This window comes from Nerophis lumbriciformis, linkage group LG23 (genome assembly GCF_033978685.3).
Source record: "Nerophis lumbriciformis linkage group LG23, RoL_Nlum_v2.1, whole genome shotgun sequence".
Lineage (NCBI taxonomy): Eukaryota > Metazoa > Chordata > Actinopteri > Syngnathiformes > Syngnathidae > Nerophis > Nerophis lumbriciformis.
The window spans coordinates 33,509,161-33,521,660 of NC_084570.2; the positions used below are offsets into that span (position 1 = coordinate 33,509,161).

The 12,500-nt window shown below is 40.7% G+C and overlaps 1 protein-coding gene across 4 annotated transcripts in view; it reads right to left on the minus strand.

Moving 5' to 3' along the window:
* Positions 1-12,500, minus strand: part of dlgap4b (discs, large (Drosophila) homolog-associated protein 4b) — a 363,341-nt gene that overhangs the window by 241,875 nt on the left and 108,966 nt on the right. The gene's annotated exons all lie outside the window — the stretch shown is intronic.

Consider the following 12,500-nt stretch of genomic DNA (forward strand, 5'->3'; position numbering starts at 1 on the left):
TAATAATATTATTCACTGTGAGAAGCGGCCCTCTGGGGCCAAACATAACGGCGATGTGGCCCTCAGTGAAAACGCGACTTTAACACCTCCGCTCTACATGCTGGTATGGATTTAGGCCTGGGCGATATATCGATAAATTTGAGTTTTTTGTTGAAAAATAATAATTTATTTTTAAAATGAACAATTTCTACTCTTGCTCTGGCATAATTTTCGCCCCCAGGAGCTTCTTTAGCTTCTGCCCTCAATCTTATTTCCTTAGCGCAGATTCACACACCGAGAAAAAGGTAGCTAACGCTAACGAGAGCGAGACATTTGTTCCAAGGAAAAGAAAAAATGTTGTCAGTGGTTTGGTTTTGCGGCAAAGGGCGTGGAACTAATGACTGCACGCTGCAAAGTTTGTTTCAAAAAATATAATACGTTCAAATCACTGTCCTGCATGACTGCATAGGAGACCTCGGCTCAAAAAAGATCAACGAAATAACTCTGCGCCCCTTTGTGCCTTTTTTGTGACACTTCCAAATTCAAAAGATGCACCAGCCATGACAAAGGAGAAAAATAACACAAGGCCTTGGAAGCGCCAACGTCTCCATACATTATGTCACTCGCAATTATTGTTAAGGTGGACTGGTTTTTTTTTTTTTTTACCTTTTACTATTAAGGGCATGATGGCCGAAGATCCAAATAACAAGTGTAAATTAGCATGTGCAAACTATAACATAGTGTGTACTATTAGTGATCTACTAAGACTGAGTGTAGAATTGATTTGTATTAGTATTAAACTGGTGGGGACCACCCTATTTAAATGAGGATTTTGCATGTACAACACCGGCTGTCACCATGGAGACACTCATTTCCTCCACATTCATATTATGCTCTCTAACCTGTGCTGTCATTGAACATGCAGCACACACATCTGTATCCCGCTTTCTGCAACATAGGACCGCAATCTAGGCAACACAAATTTTGAGACAACAATTTTTAGAAACGCCAGAAACTGCGCTCTAAAACGGCAACAACGCAACCAATGGAATGATCCAGGAGCAATAAAATGCATGTTGCAAGGCGTTTTTTTTTTTTTTCAATATTGGAGATATGTTAATATTATATTTCTTATATATGAAAAACAAACCCCATCAAAAAACGCTTGCAAACTTTGTGTTTTTGTTTGTTTGTCTCCAAATCAGCCCTGAGGTCATTCATCAGCTCAAAGATATAATTGCTGGAGAGATGATGGGCCTATTCTTTTTTTCCTGACAGAAATACAAACCCCGTTTCTATATGAGTTGGGAAATTGTGTTAGATGTAAATATAAACGGAATACAATGATTTGCAAATCCTTTTCAACCCATATTCAATTGAATGCACTAGACAAGATATTTGATGTTCAAACTCATAAACTTTTTTTTTTTTTTGCAAATAATAAATAACTTAGAATTTCATGGCTGCAACATGTGCCAAAGTAGTTGGGAAAGGGCATGTTCACCACTGTGTTACATTACCTTTTCTTTTAACAACACTCAATAAACGATTGGGAACTGAGGAAACTAATTGTTGAAGCTTTGAAAGTGGAATTGTTTCCCATTCTTGTTTTATGTAGAGCTTCAGTCGTTCAACAGTCCGGGGTCTCCGCTGTCGTATTTTACGCTTCATAATGTGCCACACATTTCCGATGGGAGACAGGTCTGGACTGCAGGCGGGCCAGGAAAGTACCCGCACTCTTTTTTTAACAAAGCCACGCTGTTGTAACACGTGCTGAATGTGGCTTGGCATTGTCTTGTTGAAATAAGCAGGGGCGTCCATGAAAAAGACGGCGCTTAGATGGCAGCATATGTTGTTCCAAAACCTGTATGTACCTTTCAGCATTAATTGTGCCTTCTCAGATGTGTAAGTTACCCATGCCTTGGGCACTAATGCACCCCCATACCCTCACAGATGCTGGCTTTTGAACTTTGCGTCGATAACAGTCTGGATGGTTCGCTTCCCTTTTGGTCCGGATGACACGATGTCGAATATTTCCAAAAACAATTTGAAATGTGGACTCGTCAGACCACAGAACACTTTTCCACTTTGCATGAGTCCATCTTAGATGATCTCGGGCCCAGAGAAGCCGGCGGCGTTTCTGGATGTTGTTGATAAATGGCTTTCGCTTTGCATAGTAGAGCTTTAACTTGCACCTACAGATGTAGCGACGAACTGTATTTAGAGACAGTGGTTTTCTGAAGTGTTCCTGAGCCCATGTGGTGATATCCTTTAGAGATTGATGTCGGTTTTTGATACAGTGCCGTCTGAGGGATCGAAGGTCACGGTCATTCAATGTTGGTTTCCGGCCATGCCGCTTACGTGGAGTGATTTCTCCAGATTCTCTGAACCTTTTGATAATATTATGGACCGTAGATGTTGAAATCCCTCAATTTCTTGCAATTGCACTTTGAGAAACTTTGTTCTTAAACTGTTTGACTATTTGCTCACGCAGTTGTGGACAAAGGGGTGTACCTTGCCCCATCCTTTCTTGTGAAAGACTGAGCATTTTTTGGGAAGCTGTTCTTATACCCAATCATGGCACCCACCTGTTCCCAATTAGCCTGCACACCTGTGGGATGTTCCAAATAAGTGTTTGATGAGCATTCCTCAACTATATATATATATATATATATATATATATATATATATATATATATATATATATATATATATATATATATATATATATCAGTGACGTGCAGTCAGGGGAGGCAGGTGAGGCGGGGTCTCACGTGCCATCATGGAAAGAAAACAAATGTAAAAAGAAAAAAAATTAATTAAATTGTTATATGTATCCAGTGATTATACTATAAAGTTATTTTCCATTTAACTTCACCAGTTTTAGATCATTTTTATTCAAAATCGCTGAATTTTCACATTTGCCGTTCAAATACTGAGAAGAGACTTGCGGTGATCAGCAGCCACTTGAGCCTCACCATGGATTGCGCAATGACTCGGCTAACTGCTGGCCTGCTGTGCAGTGAGACCGTATTGCTATATGAATTATATTATACATTTCCAAAGTTTAGTTAGCTGAGGTATATAATGTACAGTGTATTTTGTCAACAACTGTATGTGTGTAACGTATTTCTTGTGCTGATCAATCATAAAACGGCTGCGACGACGCACTGTGTGAGGCTCGCAGTAATCTCGCCACCTGGTGGTAGAGGGCGCTAGTGATCCCAGAGATCATTTCTGAGACTACTCGGCTGCAGAAGAAGTGACAACAAGCAGCAACAGTTAGCAATCGTTTATTTTTTCCTCTCGCCTGGACTTTTAACATGGAGGATTACATATCTAAAATAAAACAGTTTTCTAAACTGGACTTTCAATCGAAGCAGGAGGTAATAATTAAAGGAAGATCTCCATCGAGACAGAGAAACTTTTAAAACTGAAGAAAGACAAGGAAGACTTCTATAAACAAGTTATCGATGCTTTTGTTCAAAAGGAGCGGAGCATGGACTTCATTTATAAGTAAAGGTAAGACCATAATAAAGTTGTTTTTATTAAATGTGCTTTTTTGTGTGCTACAATTTGTATGTGTAAAGTTAAAGTTAAGTTAAAGTACCAATGATTGTCACACACACTAGGTGTGGTGAAATTTGTCCTCTGCTTTTGACCCATCCCCTTGATCACCCCTTGGGAGGTGAGGGGAGCAGTGGGCAGCAGTGGGCAGCAGCGGCACCGCGCCCGGGAATAATTTTTGGTGATTTAACCCCCAATTCCAACCCTTGATGCTGAGTGCCAAGCAGGGAAGAATGCTGGTATGAGCTTTTAAACATAACCCGTTAACTGCTGCCAATCAAATGGTGAATAAGATACTCTTTAGGGTTCATATGTTTGTAAATCTGACTGTGATGAAGTCAGTGCCTCACCAGCCATGAACCTCACCGCACGTCACTGATATATATATACACATCTGCGATGAGGTGGCGACTTGTCCAGGGTGTACTCCGCCCTCTGCCCAAATGCAGCTGAGATAGGCTCCAACAACCCCTGCGACCCTGTATGGATATATATATATATATATATATATATATATATATATATATATATATGTACATACATATACACACACACACCTGTTAGATGTTTTATTCATTTTATTTAATACTTTTTCTTGGTCGATCTTTGTCATTTTAATTAACCAAACTTGTACAGCACCTTTGAGCTGTTGTCTAAAAGGTGCTGTACAAATAAACCTTGACATTGACCTTGTGTGGAACATTTCTTTTTAACTCGGGCATTAGGATACACTAAAAATAGAACCAATTCTTGGGCGGTGGGCACCAAAATAGATGTTTTATAACTGACCCCAAACTTGACAAACTATTCGGGGAACATGTGGTAGAAGTTGGAATGTGAAGGTAGCGACAGAAATGAAACAGCAGGAGCTCTAAAAGCTTTGGGAGGATTTGTGTCCAATAAGCCATGCAGGGGATTAAAGCATGTTAATGCAATGTGGACACACACACACACGCACACACACTCACATACACGTACACGTACACGTACACACACACACACACACACACACACACACACACACACACACACACACACACACACACACACACACACACACACACACACACACACACAGTATTTTCCGGACTATAGAGTGCACCGGGATATAAACCGCACTCACAAAATTTTAGAAGAAAAAAATATTTTCAATATATAAGCCGCACTGGACTATAAGCCGCAGAGCTCAAAGTGTAGGAAAACAGTAGCAGCTTATAGTCCGGAATTTACGGTAATATAGTCGTCATTACAATATACGTTGTGAAATTAGTTATTTATACAGAAAGATTTTGTAATTGTTTATTTACATACCTTAATTGTTTCCAAATAGTGTCTGTAACATAGAAGTAAAACGGCTGATCAAACAAAACAGAAGTCATGGTCATGGACCCACTAGCTGCGGAAACTAGCTCTCCAATCAGCTAATCAGACTCAATCACTCCACGGTGACGTTTTGGTGAATTTAATCCTCAGACAGATACTTGTAAACGCGTTAGCATTTTAGCTCACGCTAACAGTGCTAGCGTCATTACATGACGATAGCACGTACACATGTACATGAAACTACTCTTATAGACATCACACATAAGGTGGTTTAGTAAGTATAAACATGTTTAAATATATTGTAAAACTTACAAACGTTGCTTGGAGTGAAAATGAAGAATACATACGAGTAGAAACGCTATGCACGGCTGGAAGACTGACCACGTGCTTGAAGAAAACAAGAAAAACTGATGTTTTTTCATTTGCAGACACTGGAAGTGTTATTGTCAAAGTAAAAGCAAAGATGGTTACTAAAAAAAAAGTGCAGTTCCCCTTTAACATGTTGAATACAAAACATTATGACTGTTAGCAAAGAAAAATCCATAGATTAGCCGCAGGGCTCACAGCTCGGGGAAAAAAGTTGGAAATTACGATGTATGTTTAAAATGGTCTATTCTAGATTTACATAAGTCTGAAAAAGGACGTAGGATCCTTCAAGTAAACCAAACATGCAGTAGTACTTTAATTTGATGACATTTTATAAATCAACCAAATTTAGAAAACTACTTATTATATTAAAAGGCCATCGGATTGAAACCAATTGTTGGTCACAGCCATAATTGCTAAAGCACTTGTACTTTCGGATTAAAAATGGATAATTTATACGAGTAGAAACGCTATGCACGGCTGGATGACTGAACACGCGGTTGAAAAAAACAGAAAAACTGATGTTTTTTTATTTGCAGACACTGCAAGTGTTATTGTCAAAGTAAAAGCAGGGATGATTACTAAAAAAAAGTGCAGTTCCCCTTTAACATGTTGCATACCAAAAAAAATCAATAGATTAGCCGCACCTTTGTAAAAGCCGCAGGGTTCAAAGCTCGGGGAAAAAAGTCGTAAAATACGATGTAAGTTTAAAATGGTCTATTCTAGATTTACATAAGTCTGAAAAAGGATGTAGGATTCTTCAGCTAAACAAAAAAGGCAGTAGTACTTTCATTTGATAACATTTTTAAAATCCAACAACAACCAATTTAGAAAACGACTTATTATATTAAAAGGCCATCGGATTGAAACCAATTGTTGATCGCTGCCATGATTGCTAAAGCACTTGTACTTTTGGAGTGAGAATGAAGAATCCATACGGGTAGAAATGCTATGCACGACTGGAAGACTGAACACATTGTTAAAAAAAAACCTAAAAACAAAAAAAGTGATGTTTTTTTCATTTGCAGACACTGGAAGTGTTATTGTCAAAGTAAAAGCAGAGATAATTACTAAAAAAGTGCAGTTCCCCTTTAACATGTTGTATACAAAAAAAAGCATTCTTCAACTAAACAAAACATGCAGTAGTACTTTCATTTGATGACATTTTATAAATCAACCAAATTTAGAAAAGTACTTATTATATTAAAAGGCCATCGGATTGAAACAAATTGTTGGTCTCAGCCATGATTGCTCAAGCACTTGTACTACCGGAGGAAAAATGCATATCTGCCCGTGACAGGACGAGCACTGTGGGTCCTCAGGCCAGAACAGAGGACACTCATGATGTCGAACCACATTCCCCCCGCACTTACCCCCCCTGCAGGCAACGCTGTGCACGCCACGCTGCACACCAACACATGCCCTTCCATCCAAGTACTGTGCTCATCTTCAATTCACAATATTTACCATCAGATATGCTGACATTTTGCTTTGGATCGGTCCTTAACGCCTCTGGACATAAAAACCCGGAGAGATTTATCAGCCTGAACAAAGGGCTGCTCGGGCTTATATTCACTGTGGCGGGGAGTCCAAAAGCCTTCAGGGTTTTTTTCAATTCAATGGTTTTTATTTGGTCACCAGTTCATGTAAACAGTACACTTCAAGTGCATAGCAGATAAATAAATACAAGTATCGGTTTACATTTCCTGACCGAAAAGGTGTAGGCTGAAGCTAAAAGCTTATTATGCCGACCCTCTCCACGATCACTTTGTACATGTCAAATAGAGAAAAGAAAAGAAAAACAAGAAATCGATCTTGAGATATAAGAAACAAGAAAGGACTCTAGAGTCTCTGTCAAAATCAAAGTACTTGATCACATTCACTGTTAAGCACATAATTTACCAATATATACACACACACACACACACACACACACACACACACACACACACACACACACACAAAAATATATACATATACGCATATATATATATATATATATATATATATATATTATACACACATATATATACATATATGTATGTATGTATGTATCTATATATATATATATCTATATACATATATGTATATATGTATGTATATATATATATATATATATATATATATATATATATATATATATATATATATATGTCTTAATAAGGTTATCCAAAAAATAGTGCTCGATACCGTAGTAGAGCGCAATATATGTATGTGTGGGGAAAAAATCACAAGACTATTTCATCTCTACAGGCCTGTTTCATGAGGGGGGTACCCTCAATCGTCAGGAGATTGAGGGTAAAATCTCCTGACGATTGAGGGTACCCCCCTCATGAAACAGGCCTGTAGAGATGAAATAGTCTTGTGATTTTTTCCCCACACATACATATATATATATATATATATATATATATATATATATATATACATATATATATATATATATATATATATATATATATATATATAGGTCTCACATTTTAACTTTTTAAGGTCAAGGCAAGTATTGCCTTAAAGGAGGGCTCTATTTTAGGGCACCAAAGCAAACATTATTTTCTTTCGAGGCAGGGGCTCCAAAGCATGCATGCATACATTATCTATCTACCTACCGACCGACCGACCTACCTACCTACCTATACATATATATATACATTATATATATATATATATATGTATATATATATATATATATATATATATATATATATATATATATATATATATATATATATATATATATACATACATACATATATACACATGTATATATACATATATATACATACATATGTACATATATCCATCCATCCATCCATCTTCTTCCGCTTATCCGAGGTCGGGTCGCGGGGGCAGCAGCCTAAGCAGGAAAGCCCAGACTTTCCTCTCCCCAGCCACTTTGTCCAGCTCTTCCCGGGGGATCCCAAGGCGTTCCCAGGCCAGCCAGGAGACATAGTCTTCCCAACGTGTCCTGGGTCTTCCCCGTGGCCTCCTACCGGTTGGACGTGCCCTAAACACTTCCCTAGGGAGGCGTTCGGGTGGCATCCTGACCGGATGCCCGAACCACCTCATCTGGCTCCTCTCCATGTGGAGGAGCAGCGGCTTTACTTTGAGCTCCTCCCGGATGACAGACCCTATCTCTAAGGGAGAGCCCCGGCACCCAGCGGAGGAAACTCATTTCGGCCGCTTGTACCCGTGATCTTGTCCTTTCGGTCATAACCCAAAGCTCATGACCATAGGTGAGAATGGGAACGTAGATCGACCGGTAAATTGAGAGCTTTGCCTTCCGGCTCAGCTCCTTCTTCACCACAACGGATCGATACAGCGTCCACATTACTGAAGACGCCGCACTGATCCGCCTGTCGATCTCACGATCCACTCTTCCCTCACTCGTGAACAAGACTCCTAGGTACTTGAACTCCTCCACTTGGGGCAGGGTCTCCTCCCCAACCCGGAGATGGCATTCCACCCTTTTACGGGCGAGAACCATGGACTCTGACTTGGAGGTGCTGATTCTCATCCCAGTCGCTTCACACTCGCCTGCAAACCGATCCAGTGAGAGCTGAAGATCCTGGCCAGATGAAGCCATCAGGACCACATCATCTGCAAAAAGCAGAGACCTAATCCTGCAGCCACCAAACCGGATGCCCTCAACGCCTTGACTGCGCCTAGAAATTCTGTCCGTAAAAGTTATGAACAGAATCGGTGACAAAGGGCAGCCTTCAACTGGAAACGTGTCCGACTTACTGCCGGCAATGCGGACCAAGCTCTGACACTGATCGTACAGGGAGCGGACCGCCACAATCAGACAGTCCGATACCCCATACTCTCTGAGCACTCTCCACAGGACTTCCCGAGGGACACGATCGAATGCCTTCTCCAAGTCCACAAAGCACATGTAGACTGGTTGGGCAAACTCCCATGCACCCTCAAGGACCCTGCCGAGAGTATAGAGCTGGTCCACAGTTCCACGACCAGGACGAAAACCACACTGTTCCTCCTGAATCCGAGGTTCGACTATCTGGCGTAGCCTCCTCTCCAGTAAACCTGAATAAACCTTACCGGGAAGGCTGAGGAGTGTGATCCCACGATAGTTGGAACACACCCTCCGGTTCCCCTTCTTAAAAGAGAGGAACCACTACCCCGGTCTGCCAGTCCAGAGGTACCGCCCCCGATGTCCACGCGATGCTGCAGAGTCTTGTCAACCAAGACAGCCCCACAGCATCCAGAGCCTTAAGGAACTCCGGGCGGATCTCATCCACCCCTGGAGCCTTGCCACCGAGGAGCTTTTTGACTACCTCAGCAACCTCAGCCCCAGAAATGGGAGAGCCCACCACAGATTCCCCAGACACTGCTTCCTCATAGGAAGACATGTTGGTAGGATTGAGGAAGTCTTCGAAGTATTCCCTCCACCGATCCACAACATCCGCAGTCGAGGTCAGCAGAACACCATCCGCACCATACACGGTGTTGACATTGCACTGCTTCCCCTTCCTGAGGCGGCGGATGGTGGTCCAGAATCGCTTCGAAGGCGTCCGGAAGTCGTTTTCCATGGCTTCCCCGAACTCCTCCCATGTCCGAGTTTTTGCCTCTGCGACCGCTGAAGCCGCACACCGCTTGGCCTGTCGGTACCTGTCTGCTGCCTCCGGAGTCCTATGAGCCAAAAGAAACCGATAGGACTCCTTCTTCAGCCTGACGGCATCCCTCACCGCCGGTGTCCACCAATGGGTTCTAGGATTACCGCCACGACAGGCACCAACTACCTTGCGGCCACAGCTCCAATCAGCCGTCTCGACAATAGAGGTGCGGAACATGGTCCTCATTACGCATATATATATACATATATATATACATACATATATATCAGTGACGTGCAGTCAGAGGAAGCAGGTGAGGCAAGGCCTCACGTGCCATCATGGAAAGAAAAAAAATTTAAAAAGAAAAAAAAAAATTAAATTGTTATATGTATCCAGTGATTATACTATAAAGTTATTTTCCATTTAACTTCACCAGTTTTAGATTATTTTTATTCAAAATCGCTGAATATTCACATTTGCCGTTCAAATACTGAGAAGAGACTTGCGCTGAGTCAGCAGCCAGTTGAGCCTCGCCATGGATTGCGCAATGACTCGGCTAACTGCTGGCCTGCTGTGCAGTGAGACCGTATTGCTATATGAATTATATTATACATTTCCATAGTTTAGTTAGCTGAGGTATATAATGTACAGTGTATTTTGTCAACAACTGTATGTGTGTAACATATTTCTTGTGCTGAGCAATCATAAAACTGCTGCGAAGACGCACTGTGTGAGGCTCGCAGTAATCCCGCCTCCTGGTGGTAGAGGGCGGTAGTGATCCCAGGGAGCATTTCTGCAACTACTCGGCTGCAGAATAAGTGACAACAAGCAGCAACAGTTAGCAGCGATCGTTTATTTTTTCCTCTTGCCTGGACCATTAACATGGAGGATTACATATCTAAAATAAAACCGTTTTCTAAACTGGACTTTCAATAAAGCAGGAGGTAATAATTAAAGGAAGATCTCCATCGAGACAGAGAGTCTTTTAAAACTGAAGAAAGATAAGGAAGACTTCTATAAAGTAAGTTATCGATGCTTTTGTTCAAAAGGAGCTGCGCATGGACTTCATTTATAAGTAAAGGTAAGACCATAATAAAGTTTTTTTTAATTAAATGTGCTTTTTTGTGTGCTACAGTTTGTATGTGTAAAGTTAAAGTTAAGTTAAAGTACCAATGATTGTCACACACACTAGGTGTGGTGAAATTTGTCCTCTGCATTTGACCCATCCCCTTGCTCACCCCCTGGGAGGTGATGGGAGCAGTGGGCAGCAGCGGCGCCGCGCCCGGGAATCATTTTTGGTGATTTAACCCCCAATTCCAACCCTTGATGCTGAGTGCCAAGCAGGGTAGAAGGCTGGTATGAGCTTTTAAACATAACCCGTTAACTGCTGCCAATCAAATGGTGAATAAGATACTCTTTAGGGTTCATATGTTTGTAAATCAGACTGTGATGAAGTCAGTGCCTCACCAGCCATGAACCTCACCGCACGTCACTGATGTATGTATGTGTATATATATATATATATATATATATATATATATATATATATATATATATATATATATATATATATATATATATATATATATATATATATATATATATATATATATATATGTATGTATGAGCACACACTGAGAGAAAAGCAACATGGTTGGCGGCACATGACAGGCTGTCCTCCAAAAACTATATAATATTAACATTGCTGTATGTATACTTTTGACCCAGCAGAGTTGGTCACATTTTCAGTAGACCCATAATAAATTCATAAAAGTTTTCTGTGACCAACAAGTATGTGCTCCAATCACTATATCACAAAAAAATAAGAGTTGTAGAAATATTTGGAAACTCAAGACAGCCATGACATTATGTTCTTTACAAGTGTATGTACACTTTTGACCACGACTGTATATAAAGAAGTTAGTAATGTATAGGTATATAAACATGATAGTACCATGTTCCACGTCTATTGATGGTACTTATTACTACTCACAGCACATCTCTGTACTTATTTCTAGTCTTATTTCTAGCAGGGTTTGAAGATCAACTATGTCAAAGAATTTTAGGGTGTAAAGAATTATAAATAGGGTGTTGGTAGGCTGCCTCTACTCTGCTGTCATAATTATTCTTATGCCTCTTCTTCTGCAGGATAAACATTGGATTCACATGAGTTTTATAAGTGTTTCCCCAGCACTCCACCCAGCATGACATGTGTGGGACTATGAGGGAACTATATAGGAAGTCGAATGTTCAATCTCCACAAAACCCTGAGGTCAAGCAGCCAAATCCTGCACTGCCCACGCTCTCATTTGCATGGTCACATTCACAATGGGAGAAAACAAGTGAGGAAGAGTTATCACACAACTCTTATGCTTAAAGGCCGTTTAATGTGCTCAAGCTGTACTTTTTCTTTTCATGCAAAGGCACATAACTTGTTATCTTCCACTGCAAGTTAGGAGTTTCCTCCCCGCAGATGTTTCTGTTTTTCAGCCTGCTAACAGCCAAGGACGGACCTCAAGTACCTCGACAAAGATAAGGCAACACCGGGCAGACAAAGCAGAGACAGGGCTAAACCACAAGGCTCAGCAAATTTCCATTCTAAATAATCACATATTGTGTCTACTGAGCCGTTTGCATAATATATGACCCCTCCCTTTAGAAGCAGCCTCAGCGATGTAACTAGGGAACACC